Source organism: Panthera leo, chromosome A2 (genome assembly GCF_018350215.1).
Source record: "Panthera leo isolate Ple1 chromosome A2, P.leo_Ple1_pat1.1, whole genome shotgun sequence".
NCBI classification, from domain to species: domain Eukaryota; kingdom Metazoa; phylum Chordata; class Mammalia; order Carnivora; family Felidae; genus Panthera; species Panthera leo.
Window position 1 is genome coordinate 39,441,061 of NC_056680.1, and position 16,593 is coordinate 39,457,653.

The following is a 16,593-nucleotide window of genomic DNA, read 5'->3' on the forward strand; positions in this document are numbered from 1 at the left end:
CACCCCATTGAAACATATCACACACCACCCCATAACCTGATGCCTTAACCACTTTACTTTTTTCTCCTTAGCATTTAACCATCATCTATGTACCATGTAGTTTACTTATCTTGTTTAGCAGCTCATTGCCCAGCAGACTATAAGTTCTGTAACCACAAGGATTTTCTCTGTTTGCATTTTTTCCTTCCCAATGTTATATATAAGTGCCCTGAGAAGTGCCCGATAAGCATGCACTGAAGAGAATTTTGTTTTCCTTTAACAGTAATTTATAGAGTAGCAACTAGGTGCCATACCCCATGCCAGGGACTGGAAGATCAGATGGCTGTCATAGACTTCATTCCTAATCTTTTGGAGTTTACATTCTAGTTGAGAAGGCAGACTTTATACAAGTAATTAAGTATGATTGTGGCAGTTGCTACAAAGACAAACCATAGGATGCATGGCAAGAGGGTACTAGGGGAGGAGGGGAGTTGATACAGCTGGGGGGAAGGGGGGGCACGGCCCTGAAAAAGTAAAGATCACCCAGAAGAAGAAAAGAGCAGTCAGGGATATGTTTCTTTGCAGGTGATGAAGACAAGCAGCTGTGGGCAGAGCCCTGCAGGAGAGGAGAGATGAGGCTGGAGAGGGAGAGCCCGCCTAGATCCCCTATATGGCAGGGCAGGCTCACCTGGGATTGGTGTCTGTATCCTGAATGCCATGGAAGCCACTGATGAGTTTACCAAGACTATTTGTTGGGGCACCTGGGTGGCTCACATCGGTTGAGCGTCTGCCTCTTGATTTCAGCTCAAGTCTTGGTCGCAGGGTTTGGAGTTCAAGCTCTGCACCGGGCTCCACGCTGGGTGTGAAGCCTACTTAACCAAAAACAAAAAAAAGGAAAAAGAAGAATATTTGCCTGTTTGTGGTCTGCCTTCACAAATGAGATGCGGGTGAAAGCAGACCCCTTGGAGGCAGGAGGTAGTGAAGGAACTTTAGATTGGCCTGATAGTTGGAGCAGGAGGGCAGCTCCAGCAGGCTTCCTTTCTTTTGCTCAAGAAAGAAGCAAAAATTATTAGTGCCCACCAAAGAAGGGTCTGGAGTTTTATCAACTTTGCCTCCTCCTGCCTTTAAATTTGTAAGTATTTTTCCTAAACAGAAATCCTAAATACTCTGTGCTATTTCTAAAAATTTTTTTAATGTTTATTTATTTTTGAGACAGAGAGAGACAGAGCATGAACGGGGGAGGGTCAGAGAGAGAGGGAGACACAGAATCTGAAACAGGCTCCAGGCTCTGAGCTGTCAGCACAGAGCCTGACGCAGGGCTTGACTCACCGCAAGATCATGACCTGAGCCAAAGTCAGATGCTTAACCGACTGAGCCACTCAGGCGCCCCACTCTGTGCTATTTCCAAAGAGAAAACCTAAATACTCTTTGAACCTTAGAAATACCCAGGAAAGCTATTATACACAAATGAGAGAAAAAAGTCTTTCTCCAGATACCTCATGGTTTATCCCACCCCACCCATGTTATACCTTCTTATGGTCTGAGCCCCAAACTGTGATTTGGGGTGAGGTTTTCACCAGTCTCCAGTGAGATGAAATGAGAAAACTAAGAGTACATACATTTGTAGGAACAGTCAGTCCTACAGCCAAGTAGATTACCAACAACTGATTCTTGGGAAAGAGTATTTTTTATTCTGAGATTATGTCCTGCCGACTTTTTTCTTTTCTTGGAAGTTTGGATAATTTAATACCCCCCTCCCCCCCCCTTTTTTTTTTTTTTTTCAGATTTCTAGGTTTTTTTAACTTTTTGGCCTTGAAGATATTAGGGCTTATGGTTGAGTAAGAGCATCAGATTCACACACTAGACCAGTGTAAAAAAGAATTTTATATTCATATCTCGAGTTAAAGACCTGATACTCTTACAGAAATAGTGCCAGACCCTTTTAGATACTCTTTTTCTGCCTCATCATTCTTGATGTAATAAATAAATGCCTTCTAAATAAAAGCAAGAGTAGACATTAGTTATCTTTCTTAAAATGTTCTCTACTAGCCACATCACAACGTGACAATTCTATATTGACTTCTTTTTTTTTGTTTTTTTAAGCAATCTCTACACCCAACGTGGGGCTCAAACTTCCAACACTGACATCAGGAACCCCATGCTCTCTACTCATAGAGCCAGCCAGGCAACCCCATGTTGACTTTCTAACTTTCTCTCCTCACTGATTTTATTCTTGACATTTTAAGCAGAGCAAAATCTAAATGATTTTAATGAAACTTTAATGAAACTTTTATTGAGGAGAAGAGGAAGGAGAAAACAGTATGATCTGGTGACTAGAAAAGCCACCCAAGCAGGACAGAAACTAGGAAGGTTAAGATTTCCACCCTAATTGCTAAGATTTAATGCCCTACTTTGCACTGAATGTTCCTTCAGTGGTTTAAGAGAGAACACTGCTTTTCGAAGCAAACTAACTACATGGAGTGTTTTAGGAACTGGGGAGAACCTAATTCATTTCAAAGACTCAGGCTTGTGCTGGTATCACTGGGGACATCGGCAGAGCAATACTCAGGATAGGATTAACATCTAAAGAAACAGCCCTGGAGGCAGAGAGAGGTGGAGCTTCCCTGACCACCTGTGTTTGAACCTTAACCAGATTTTGCAACCAGCCTGTGCACGTGCTTATCAGAGCTATGAAGTTTTATTGATCTGCTTCTGGCACAGTAGGAAATATCACCAGTCAAAATTGTCCCTGGTTATACCTCATGCCATTTACAAAAATTAATTCCAAATAGATCATAGGCCTGAGCATAAAACCTATAACTATAAAACTTACAGAAGAAAATACAGGAGAAAACCTCTGTGCCCCTGGAGAGAAAAAGATTTCTTAGGCATGATACAAAAAATATGACCCGTAGAAGAAAAAGCCAATAGTTTGGACTTAGTCAAAATTAAAAACTGCCCTTGGGGTGCCTGGGTGGTTCAGTCGGTTGAACATCTTCCTCTGATTTCAGCTCCAGTCATGATCCCAGGGTTGTGGGATCAAGCCTCCCACTGGGCTCTGAGCCGAGCATGGAGCCTGCTCTCTTTCTCTCTCTCTCTGCCCCTCCCCCATGCGCATGCTCCCTCTCTCCCTCTCTCTCTGTCTCTCAAAAGAAAAAAAAAACTGCTCTTAGAAAGACACTGCGAAGAAAATGAAAAGACAGGTCAAAGACTGGGAGAAAATATTTGCAAATCACCTATCTGACAAAGGCATCATATACAAAATATATGTAGAATTTTTACTATACACAAAAAGACAAGCAACCTAATGAAAACACAAGCAAAAGATTTGAATGGACGTTTTGCAGAAAAGGATACATGAATGGCTAATAAACACACGAAAAGACACTGAAAATCATTATTCATTTGGAAGATGCAAATGAAAACCACAGTTAGGTACCACTGCACATTAGAATGGCTTAAAAAAAAAAATCCTAACAATCCCAAGTGCTGGGGAGGAAGTGCAGGGACCCTCACACAATGCCAGTGGGAGTGCAATATGGTACAGTTCCTCCGGGAAAATGGTCTGGCAGTTTCTTATAAAGTTAAACATACATTTACCATATGAGCCAACAATCCCACTTCTAGAAAGTTACTAAAAGAAATAAAGACATATGTTCACACATAAACCTGTACTCAGATATTTATAGCAGCTTTATTCATCTCACCAAAATCTGGAAGCAGCCCAAATGCCCTTGAGCTGGCGAATGAGAAACAAAGAGTGGGTCCATCCCTACCGTGGAGTACTACTCAGCAAGAAAAAAGGAACCAACTACTGACATATGCAACACAGACGAATCTCAAATACATTATCGCAAGTGACAGAAGCCGGTCTCACAAAGAGACAGACAGGCTCATGTTGTGTGATTCTTTTTTTTTTTTCTTTCTTTTTTTTTTTTTTTTTTTTTGAAACAGCACAAGGAGGCGAAAGGGGCACAGGGGGAAAGAGAGAATGTTAAACAGGCTCCACGTTCAGCATAGGGTTGGGGAACAGATCAGTGGTTGCCAGGTTTTGGGTTCGAGAGAGGGTTTGACCACAGAGAGGAGCAGCAAGCAAGAGGGGTTTTGTAGAGGAGATGGAAGTAATTTACATCTCGGTTGTGGAGGTAGTTACTGGACCAAATGCACTTGTCCAAACGCGGACCTATACACCAAAAAAGTTTTATTACCCATAAATTACACTTCAGTAAATCCGACTTTGGATGCTTCTGCCATGTTAGCATGGAAAATTCCTCATGCCTCTACCTCCCATCCTGCCTGCCCCATTATAGTATTAATTACATGAGTTAGCATTCTGTAGTTTAACTGTGTGCCTAGCACAGGGGGCAATCCTGCGCTTTCCTGAGTGCTCTTCTCTTCAGTAATTCACCCAGTTCCTCAGGCCATGATTTGTGGAATCATCCTGACTCCACTCTTTCCCTTATGCCTTACATCCAGCCCATCAGCAAATCTTTTGCACTTGGCCTTCACTGCACATCCTGCATCTGACCACTTCTCATTATGTTTATTGCTATCACTCCAGTCCAAGCTAGGATCACCTTTCGGCCACCTAAATGGCCTCTCTAACCTCTCCTCCTGCTCCTCGCACCTGTCTGTGTATACTAGTTCACGCTATGGTTTCGACTCCCCAGTCTTTGTGGTTTATCTCTGAAAGGTTGATTTCTCCCAGAAGTGACATGTCCGCTGCAGGCCAGCTGTAGCTCTGCCCTGTGTCTCCTCCCTCTAGAACCCAGGCCGATGGAGCAGTGTCCAGCTTGAGCACTGCTGGTCACAGAGATGGTGGGTGGGGTGGGGCGGGGAGGATTTATAGACAGACTTGCAGTGGCAACTAATTAACAACGTGGCCTGTAAATGATACTTCTGACTTTCACTCATTGGTCATAGCTCATGGCCCCACTCAGTGACAGGAAGTGCAGCCCACCATGTGTCTAGGAGGTGGAAAGCAGGAAGTATGTGTTCATCAGCTTTGTGATGACCATGATTCTTTCAAGTCTCTTCTCCAAACAGTAGTCAGAGAGATGTGCATGACCAAGGCAGTCTCCTGCTCAGAATCCTCTAATAACTTCTCATGACACTTAAATGAAAAATCACAATCTTGGGGTGCCTGGGTGGCTTGGTCAGTTAAGCATCCAGGTTCGGCCCAGGTCATGATCCCTTGGTTTGTGGGTTCGAGCCCTGCGTCGGGCTCTGTCCTGACAGCTCAGAGCCTGGAGCCTGCTTCATATTCTGTGTCTCCCCCTCTCTCTGCCCCTCTCCTGCTTGTGCTCTCTGTCTCTCTCAAGAATAAATAAACAGTAAAAAATTATATATATGTGTGTGTGTGTGTGTGTGTATGTACACATATATATGTATATATATATATATATATATATATATATATATATATACACACACACACATATACACACACACACACACACACACACACACACATATATATATACACATATATATATCTCACAGTGTTGACCCTGGCCTTCAAGGCTTACTAACTTCATCTACTTCCAATTCAGCTCTAGGCACACTGGCCTCTTGTGGTTTCCTGCCAAGCCCCAAACTTAGGGCCTCTCTAACTGTTCTCCCCCAGATATTGCCATGGCTCCATCTTTCTCACTGTCCAGGTGTCTGCTAAATGCCCCGTCTTCAGAGAGGATCTCCTGGCTGAAATATCATACATGGCATAACCCCCAGTCAGTGCTTATCCTGCTTTTTCTTTCCATCCTTATTATGCCCTGGCATTATCTGATGTAGTATTTGTTTTTGCCTGACTCTTGCACTAGAATTCAATGTCTATCAGGGCAATGACTTTGCTTTGTCCCAATTCTGTATCCCCTGTGCCTAGAACAGTGTAGAAAATGTTCCTCCACATAGTAGAAACTTAAAAATTATTTGTGGAACAAATGAAGCGCTTTCATTTTTTATTATTTTTAAAAATATTTAGTTATTATGGGGAGAGTGCAAGCTGGGGAGCAGCAGAGAGAGGAGGACAGAGGATTTGAAGTGGCCTGCACACTGACAGCAGCGAGTTGGATGTGGGGCTCGAACTCACAAACCACAAGATCAAGACCGGAGCTAAAGTTGGACACTCAACCAACTGAGCCACCCAGGTGACCTGAATGAAGCACTTTTTTTTTTTTTTATGTTTATTTGAGAGAGAGAGAGAGAGAGCACAAGTTGGGGAGGGGCAGAGAGCAAGGGAGACACAGAATCCGAAGCAGGCTCCAGGCTCCGAGCTGTCAGCACAGAGCCTGACGCAGGGCTCGAACCCACAAACCGCGAGATCCTGACCTGAGCTGACGTCAGACACTTAACCGACTGAGCCACCCAGGCGCCCCCTGAATGAAGCACTTTTATATTCGTTACCCTCGATGAAACCCCAAATGACCCAGTGAGGTAAGAACTTTTATAGCCCTATTTGACAGATGAAAAATCTGAGTCAGGGAAGTGATTTGCCTGGAGCCAGGGACAGAGTTCGAATTCAAAGTCAGCATCTGACTTTCCAACTCCACCTCTTACATTTCTCTTTCTGCCGTGCTGTTTATGAAGCGTTGCGTTCACTGAAAAAGAACGAGCCGGTTTTAGAGGGTGCCTGAGGAGGACGGGCTGACGTGGAAGCTCAAGTGGTCCTCTCTGACAGGAGATCCCAGGGTCCTCTTCACAAACAGAGAGGTTTTTGGCCCTGGCACACCTAGTTTATGGGCCCACGTTACTGTGAGTTCTTGCCACATCAGACAAGACACGCGTGCCAGAACCCAGGGCATGAATGATACGCTTTGGTATGGCTCCATTTGGGGCCTTAAGAAAATGCACAGTGAGGGTTCTCTATGATGGTGTGATTTCCGTCGTTGATTCAACATTATCTATTGGCGCTTTGGACGCAGAAACTGTTTCCCTAGAAGCTTCTGCTTGATACTTTCTACCTTTAGAATCTGAATCACAGAATTTTGAGGGTGGAAAGGAGAGAATCAATCCATCTGCTTGTGTCCTTTTACTTCAAGGGCAAGAACCCCGGGGGGCGTGGAGATTACAGAGGGCTTTCACACACATGGTCACCCTTGATCCTCACTGAACCCCTTGTAAGAGCTACCATTGTCCTCCTCTTTAGAACAGAGATGTACATGCTGAGGCTCAGGCAGGCTTTTTCTGATGGCAGGTTCTCTCTACTACACAGCAAACAGAATCCAGAGAACCTGGGATAAATATCCTGGGATTCATTAAGAATTGCATTAAGAAAGAGGCTCCCCCACAGGAACAACAAATGTTGTGGTCGGTTTATGCATCGTCATGGACTGGACTGTGTCCCCACCCACCCCCCCACCTCCCCCCGCCCCCCCCCCCCCCCGCAGATTCATATAGAAAGCCCTACCCCCCAGCAGCTCAGGATATGACTGTATTTGGAGATAGGGCTTTTTAAAATTATGATAAAGTTACAGTGAAGCCCTTACAGTGGGACCTAATCCAATGTGACTGGTTTCCTTATAAGAGGGGAGGAGACACGAGGCACGTGTGCACACAGAGGAAAGGCCATGTGAGGACACAGTGACAAGGAGGCCATCTGCAAGTCAAAGAGAGTCCCCCACTGACACCTTCATCGCTGACTTCCAGCCTCCACAATGAGAGACAACAAACGTCTGTTGTTTAAGTCACCCAGTGTGTTGTATTTTGTTACAGCAGCCCCAGAACACTGATAATACCCGGTTCATGAGTTTGTGGGTGGCTACAGAGTGGCCACCTGTGGCATAGTAATAGCCAGCCTACATGGAGTGTTTACTCAGGTGCTAAAAACTTTAGGTGTGTTAATGAAATGAATGCTAACAATAGCCCCGTGAGGTAGATTCTATGATGGTGCCCCTTTTAAAATCAGGAAAGTCAGACAAAGAAAAGTCACCTGCTCTGAGCTGCCTGTTTGTAAAGTGGCAGGGCGAAGATTTGAATCCTGGCGGCCTGGGCTCCCAGGCCCTTGTTCTGAAGGATCTAGCTGAGTTCGTTATCATCACCCCCATCTTCCAGATGAGCAAACTGAGACTCACACAATTGTCCAACATCCCAGAGCCAGGGTGTGGTGGAACCAGAATTCCCAATTCTTTGATTTTGTCGCAAACGAATGGCTGGAACTCAAGGATCCTGAAAGTCATTCACTGGAGGAAGGGAAGGGACTCACCCGAAAGAGTAGGAGCAAAAATCTATGTATACACAAAATGAATTTGTGGGGGGAGAGGAATGTGACAGAGAAGTTTGGGCCCACTGAAGGGTGAGCAGCCATACAGCTAGGTAGACAGCTGGCAGGATTCATTCAGGTGTCCTTGACTCTCAAGTCCACTCTCCTCTATCATTTTTAGCTTTGACAGGTATTTACAAGGCATCTACTATGGGTCTGATATCAGAGGCTGACCACACGGGGATAAAGGATATGGCAGGCCTTGGCCTTTGGAACCCACAGTCTGGATGAAATGGGTACACACACAGATCATTTCCAGGGTGGCGAGGGCCATGGGGGCCAGGGGATCATAACTGTCCATGTTCTTTTGTGTCCTGGTATCTTCTTCCTTTCCCAAGCAGTTGATTGGGCCTGTGCTCTCTGTCTTAAGGAAAAAAATCTGACAGAGTAGAAAAAAAAAAGGCCTTAGTCTCTGCCTCTCGTGTCCATAATTCTAACCTCTCAAAGGTCCCCCTGGGGCAATCCAGGGCCGGTAAGGGATAAATGTTCCAAAGAAGGAAGGAGAGGAGAGTGCTTTTTCGAGACAAGAAAACTCTTCAAAGGCGCTGAGGGAGAGAGAAAAGACAATAAGTACATTAGAGAGAGCTGAGGGCCAGAGAGCAGGAGGGTGTGTCCATAAAGGGGGCCCTGGGAAGGGGCCCTGGGAAGGGGGCCTGGGAAGGGTGGCAAGGCCTCAGAGTAGGTGTGGTAGTGGTGGTATATATGCAGACAAAGCAAAGGCCACCCTGCAGAGATTCTAGGGACCCAGCATGGAGTAGGCTTTGCCTACGTGACTCCTGGACTCGAAGGGGCCACGAGGAGAAAACCAGGGGTATCTTTATGGGAACCTGTGATGAACAGATGCCCCGAAACTAGGCAGACATGTCCGTCAGCACTGTGACACTAGAAAGTCTAGAACTTAGATACAACACTGGAGGGAGAGGAAGTGCCAAACTGATGGCGATTGAGTTGGGATGGGGTTCAAAATACAAATCGAGAAGGGAGAAATGAAAATAAGGAAAGATATCCCTGGTGTGCCGGAAATTCACACCTAAGTTGTACAATAGGTGAACCAAGGTGCGTGAGAGCATGCTGGCCAGCCAGGATTGTCCAGGGAGATGCCAGGGAGGGCAGCCCAGGCCCAGAGGACCACCCATTCAGTGACACTACAGGGCAGTGACTTGTGGACCACAAGGAAATCAGTGTGCAGGAACCAGGAGGATGTGGAACAGTGGAGGTGACAGTCCAGAGAGGCACGCCCGGTCTTGACACAGCTTACAAACCCTGCACGATGGCTGGAGTTCATGTTGAAGATAAAGGTAGGCTATGGACACATCGTGATCAAGGAAGTTGTAGGATTAATACCAAGTTTTTCAAATCTCTTTGGGAGGGGGGCTGCCTGGGTGGCTCAGGGAGTTAAGTGTCCGACTTTGGCTCAGGTCATCATCTTGTGGTTCATGAGTTCAAGCCTCGTGTTGGGCTCTGTGCTGACAGCTCAGACCCTGGAGCCTGCTTTGGATTCTATGTCCCCCCTCCCTCTCTCTCTCTCTGCCCCTCCTCTGCTTGGCTCTGTCTCTCTCTCTCCCTCAAAAATAAATACACATTAAAAAAACAGTTTTTCTTAAAATAAAATCTCTTTGGGAGCAATATAGGTGGTGGTGGCTTGGGTCAAAATGAGAAAGGGCTCAGGAGAACAGTACAAGTGGCAAAGAGTTGAAAAGAACAAGGAGGGGATTAATGGAAAGAAAGAAAGAAAGAAAGAAAGAGATTTTCAGCAGTAGAATCTTCTGGACTTTTTTTTTTTTTTAAAGAACAATAAAGATTTATTTTCCAATATGTTTTTATTTGGACCTCCCCACCCCCACCCCTGCCAACTGAATTCACTCCCCACCATTAGTCCAAAGGGAGGGTTCTCTCCACCAGGCATCACAGCACACCACAATACCAGCCTCCTCAGCTCAGAGGAGATAGTGTTTGCCCTGTGGCTCAACAATCTTTGTCCTAACCTGGCCCCAGCCTCAGGTGCACAAGCACATGCCTTTGGTCACCTGAGACTTTTAAGTAGCACCAGCTGGTACTCTAGCTGATTTGGACCTTAGATGCCACTACCCACCAGAGAAGAGGCTCCGACTCGATTCCAAGCCTGTTCTTTAAATTATTTTTCAAACATTTTTTTTTTTAATTTATTTTTGAGACAGAGAGAGACAGAGCATGAGCAGGGGAGGGGCAGAGAGAGAGGGAGACACAGAATCGGAAGCAGGCTCCAGGCTCCGAGCCATCAGCCCAGAGCCCGACGCAGGGCTTGAACTCACGGACCGTGAGATCGTGACCTGAGCTGAAGTCGGACGCTTAACCGACTGAGCCACCCAGGCGCCCCAAACATATTTTTTAAAAAGCAACTTAGTAGAAAACAAGGCCATCCTAGGAATGTTGTCAAAGTCTCTAGTCAGCTTTTGACTGATATATGAAGTTACAGATAATAAAGAAGACCTCCCCCACCAGGTGTAAGACTAAACCAGCAGCTTCTGGGCCCCGGTCTCCAGTGTTCAGAAAGACACATTGGCTTAAAGACAGAGACTGGAGACATTGTAGCCCCCGGGGCCTCTGTAAATGATGCCTCCCAGTCACCAGTGGACAGACACATGGTGTCGGGCATTTGTCCTTGGGCCCTCCCTTATCCTGAGATTCACAAGCAAGATCTCTGTGAGGGGAACAGCCCATACTTCTGTGGGAGGATGGATGTAATACTTTCCAGGGCACAGCCTGGATGAATGATGCCAAACTTTCCAAGTACAGACAAGTCAACCACAGTTGACCCAAGCAGTACTCAGGGCTCTGGCCATCCCCAATTGGTCCCCCATCAATGACCAGCAACAATTGAGGCCAGAGGTACAGGAATTCCTTGACATTTGGAGAACTGGCCTAAGAGTCAAGGTTGGTACTGGTGAGAGCAAGTGTTGCTCAAACACCTAGGCCAAATCCTGCATGAAGCCATGATCAGGAGTCCAGGTGCCTACAAGAGGAGTAAAGGGGTTCAGGTCCTTACTGAGCTCTTGGGAGCTTTCCACCACCAGGGTCACTGGTTCTGATAATAAGTCTTTCAGGAGCACCTTGGACATGTTCAACATGGCAGTCCCTGTAGACATCGGCCACATGGCCCAGATAGACAGGCAGCAGCTCGGCCTTGCTGCAGCCCTTGAGGGGGTACACAGCGCCCTGTGCCACTGAGCAACTTGCTGAGAAGGCCAGGCCCTATGGCGTGTGGGTGGGGACCACCACCATGGCGGGCGCCTGTGCGCAGCTCAGCCACGGAGGCCCAAAACACCTTGGTCCAGCGGGCAAGGCCACACTCCCGGGGAGCCACAACAGCCAGGCCCTTGGCACTGGCAGAGTGGGGCTCAGAATGCAGAGGAGCTGGCTGCTGTGGACAAAGCCCCCGCCCCCGCCCCCATCCCTCATTCAACCTGGTGCTGGCAGCCACCACGGCTCTCAGTGCCTGCAAATCTCCTGGACTTAACTCATGATTAGGTTTTAGGGGTGAGGCAGAGGGAGGAGTCAAGGATGATGGCCAGGTTTCTGATGTGGGTCAATGAGTCAGTCATGGTGATAGTAACAGGGCTAGAGTTATAGGAGGAGAGGCTGGTTGGAAGAAGATACTGAGTTGAGTTGTAGATGTGGTGAATTTGACGTACCATTTAGGATGCTCTTGGCTGCAAGTAACAACGAAACAAAACAAAACGAAACAAAATAAAAACCCATGCAAACAATAAGGGACTGTATTGTTTAACATAGTTGGAAGCCCCTTTCCCTGATAAGATTCAATCAGCTGGTCGTTAAGGACCCAGGCTCTACTCCTGTTGGATTTCACCTATCCCTCATGGTTGCAGTTGGTTTTCCTGACTCTGACTGACTCCAAGTCACAGCAGTATCGAGAAGGAGAAAAGAAGCCATCATTCATGTGTCTGTTTGAGAGAAAACTTTTCCTAGACATTCCCAGCAATCTGCCCTGTCTGGGTCACATGCCCACTCCTTAAGCAATCACGGGCTTCAGCCAATCGTCCAGAAAGGATTGGCAGCTGAGGAGTCATCCAACACCACGAGCAACAGCCCTACAAGGTGACCGTGGCATATGCAAATGGAGTTAGCTTAGAAACAGTTGGAAACAAGGAACAAAGGACAGATTTGGGGTGAAAGCACCATAGAGGTGCTATGAGGAAAGCTGTCCCCTGCGGAGACAGGGGCAGAGAGAAGAACAGGGGCCAAACACACAACTCCAAAGAACACCTCTATCTAAGGGGTATCCGAGGAAGAAAAACTGCATTGTAATGGTTGACAACTTGACTCTGGATTCAGACAGACCTAGGTGGGAATTCCATTCCTGCTGCTTATAAGCCATTGACCTACAAGGGGGTCAGTGAAGATCCCTGCATTACGCAGAGCCTTACCTTCCTTGTCTGAAAAAGGGAACCCATAAGTCCCACCTCCCAGGGCTGCTGTGAAGCGTCGATAAGAAAATGCACACAAAGCCTCCGCACGACCTCAGCCCATGGCAGCCGCTCCTAGCCATTGGTGAAAAAGAACAGCCTAGAGAGTATCTGAAAAGTGAAGGGGGAAGCTGGTGAATAACCAGGATGAGATGGAGTCATTGAAGGCACGGGGGGAGAGGATTTCAAGGAGGAAAGAGTGGGCAATTATGTCATCTGCTGAAGAGAGGTCAGGTCAGAAGTGGACTGAAAACTGCCCTTTGGATTTAGCAATTAGAAGGTCACTGGTACCCTTGACAAGAGCACTCTCAGTGGAGTGCTGGGGTTGGGAGCCAGGAAGCAGGGGGTCAGCAGTGAAGACCAGAATTCAAGTCGCCTGGCTACCAACCGACAGCAGCGTGCTTTGCACGATGCCAGGAGCTGCTTGGTGTTGAAAACTCCCGTTTTCAGTCATGCCTCAAAAATACTCATTCGGAGAGCAGTAAACAGTAGGATTCCACAATCTGTGAACGAAACGGCCCCTCTTCATCATTTTTAATTCTTTTTTGTGGATAAAGCGAAGGTGGTTGTTTCCTTTCATTAGAAATATGTTGCATCCTTTTCGAGGATTTGTGTTTACATTACCATTTTATTGCTATATGGTTCTTTTTTATATAACATATTTTGGAACCATAAAAACAAACAAACACAACAAACAAAACCCAAACAACATATGTGCTTTGCATTAAATTCAGAAAGTTCAAACCCCTCACTCTGTGCACGTTTTCGAGGCAAAGTGTGGGACTAGGAAAACCCTTCAAGAAACACGCAATGTGACAAATCCTCCTTTAAGAAATGATAGCAGTTGCTTTTGAGACCAATTTGGTCACACGGATCCTGTTTGTCAGGGCTGTCATTAAAAGCCTAATATTTTTCCCATTGCAGAATGTCTCCCAGTGACTCAAACGTGGGCAGAGGCTAAGCACGGTCAATTTCGTGACCTCCCTCGTGCTACCCACTCCCCCCCCCCCGACCCCGCCCTGGCTATCTCAACTCCCCAGTGGATGATCTCTTATCCCTAGCAACAACTGGAGCTGCTACTGTTTCTCGACTCTGGCGAGGAAAGTGGGCTTAGGGCCAAGTCTACTGGCCAGGGCTCCCCTTGGAAGATGCTAGAAGAGCACTCCACATTCTCTCACCATCAGTGACCCAAGTTCCTCACCTCTGCCGAACATCTGGATTGCAACACACAGAGTTCAAAGGGCCAGCATGTGTGTCTGCACCTGGCCTCGCTGTTGAAACAGAGCTGACCTCAAACCAAACACGCGGCCTCTCTGCTGTTATTTATGCGGAGGGTCGGATGCCAGATATAAATATTAACTTCGGCATCTTCTCCCCACAGGACTTTGTGATTAAAGGATGCACGTAAACAAACCATCTACCGGGCAGAAAAAGCAACTCTACTCTTCTCGGCGTATTGAACCCTTCTCAAAAGAAAGCTGATCCCCTTTCCTACCGTTGTGAATGTGTGTTGGTTTACTTTAATAATATCACGGCTCCTTCCCGCCATGGGGCTCCCCGTAGCCTCTTGCATTTGAAGCCATCAGGTGGTGGGCCTGCTGCAGACATGGTGCATCCCATCCCCAGGAGAGGCTTGCGAGCGAGCACCATATGTTATTAAGACCTCCCAGAACTGGTTGCCATCGTTGGGAGCACAGTCAAGGAAGAGAGAGGCAAGAAGTGGCCGTGTAGCAGACGTGGGTCCTCGGTGCCCGGCAGCTCTGAGCCATCCCCCCCCCTTTGAAGTCGGCTAAGGAAGATGGATGAGTATGTGGGGGGGCAGGTATGGCTGACAGCAGCCAGGGGTAGAACAGGTGTAGTAGTTTAAGGAAAATGTAGCTCATGAGATTCCCGGGCACAGGAATGGACCTAGTTTTTCTGTTTCTAGAAAGAGGCTGGAAGATACAGAGAGCATGATTTAATTTCCACCAACATGTATTAGCAAATTATGATACCCAGTGTAGTAATGCTGGGGGACAAGGGCACGCACAAAATACTACGGAGTTAAAAGGGGAAAACACCCTCTCCACTTGACAGGGAAACTAATAAAATTTTCACAGAGAAAGAAGCATTTGAATGAATGACTGAGTCATTCCTTCATTCAACAAATGCTTATTGAGCCCCATCATGTGCCAGCACCATCCTGGGGGCTATACAGGTGACAGGCAAGATCACTCCCATCCGCGAGCCCACTCTTTCGTGAAGCTAGACTGCATGCCTACTGAGTGCCCAGCCCTGGGAGACGCCCTCTGGGAGATTAACATTCTGTTGAAACAGATGAGTCACTTCAAAATTGTGCCATGGGTGTTATGCTCAGAGCAGGACAGAAAGCCACGGGATGACAAGAAGGGGACTGGGTTAATCCAATGGTTTGCAACCCGGGGCAGGGGCAATTCTGTCCCCCAGGGAAAATGTCACAGTGTCTGGACACATTTGTGGTTGTAAAAACTGGGGGAGGCAGGTGCCGCTGGCGTCTAGCAGGGAGAGGCCAGCCATGCTGCCAGACACCCTACGATGCCCAGGGCAACCTCTACAGCAGATGATGAACCAACCCGAAATGTCATCAGGGCCAAGGTTGAGGAACTCTGGCCTAGTACTAGACTCAGGGAATGCTTTGGGGAAGTGCAGTTTGGGTTGAGAACTAGTGGGTGCTAGAAGTTCAAAATGCTGGGCATAGGAGTCCAGCATGGAATCAGAGGACATCGTGAAGAGAAAGAGAAGTCCCCAGGAGCTCCAGCGGAGAATGCAGGGAAGGTGGAGGGGATACAAAACACAAAATCCAGTCTGTTTCCAGAGGGACTAGAAGGTCTTCTGTGCCATGTTATGAAGTGCAGACTTTATCTGGAGGGCATGATGGCTAATACAACCTGCCCCCCACCTCCTCCCCCACACATCTACTCCGTTGGAAAATTTTAAATCCCGTGACACGATTCCGTTGGTTTTTAGAAAATCCCTTCTAACAGCAATGCAGGTGATTGCGGGGGAGTGGGGGGGGGGGGAGATTGGAGGCACGTGAGAGACTTTTGCAATACAGAAGTGATGGCTGGAGGCCATGGCAGGGAACATGGGGGGAAGCTGCAACAGACTCCTGAGAATAGAGGAATTTTTATGCTTGATGATTGATTGGGTGTTGCAAAAGAAGGAATTCCTTAGGATGACTGAGGTTTCTAGCTGAGGGCCAGTGTGAGCGGTGAGGTGTGTGACAGAGGAGAAGTCATTTGTAGGGGACAGAGTTCAGTTTACAGATACGGTGTTGATGGTCCCGTGGGGACATCCAAGCGGACACATCCTGTTCACAGAGAGAAAAGCAGATCTGTGTTGGGGAAAGACGTGCCCTGGAGACATGGACGTGGGGATCACAAAGGCCCACCGGTGGTAACCAAAGTCTTGAACGTGGAGAAGGCACCTCCTGGTGCTGGTGAGAGACGAGAGGCCACCAGGGCAGAATGCCGGGCTTCATACAGAGTCGAAGGGCAGAAAGAGAAGGAACCACAGAAGGCGGACCAGAGACATGGAAAGAGTAGTGACACACACCAAGAGAGGGACTCACTTTAAGAATAAGAAAGTGGTCAAGCTGTCTAATGCAGCAGAAGTTAAGCAGGATGTGAAATTAGATGGAGCTATTCAACATGTCAATCAAGAGGTCATTGGTGACCTTTTCAAGAGCAGTTTCACTACAATGGTGGGTGAGGAATTTATTTAAAAACACTTGATTACTCAAATCAAGAGGAAGAAAATGGGAACCGAATGTCTTTATATCTGGGCAGAATTTGAATAGCGGTCATTCTGCCGGCTTGGCAAACAGAAAAGGAGTAAAACAGTTAGGCAGAAAACCGGATTAACAATAGGCTCAAT

The 16,593-nt window shown here is 47.0% G+C and overlaps 1 pseudogene; it reads right to left on the reverse strand.

Moving 5' to 3' along the window:
- Nucleotides 1-10,901: 10,901 nt before the first annotated feature.
- Nucleotides 10,902-12,094, reverse strand: LOC122213121 (annotated as a pseudogene).
- Nucleotides 12,095-16,593: the final 4,499 nt, after the last annotated feature.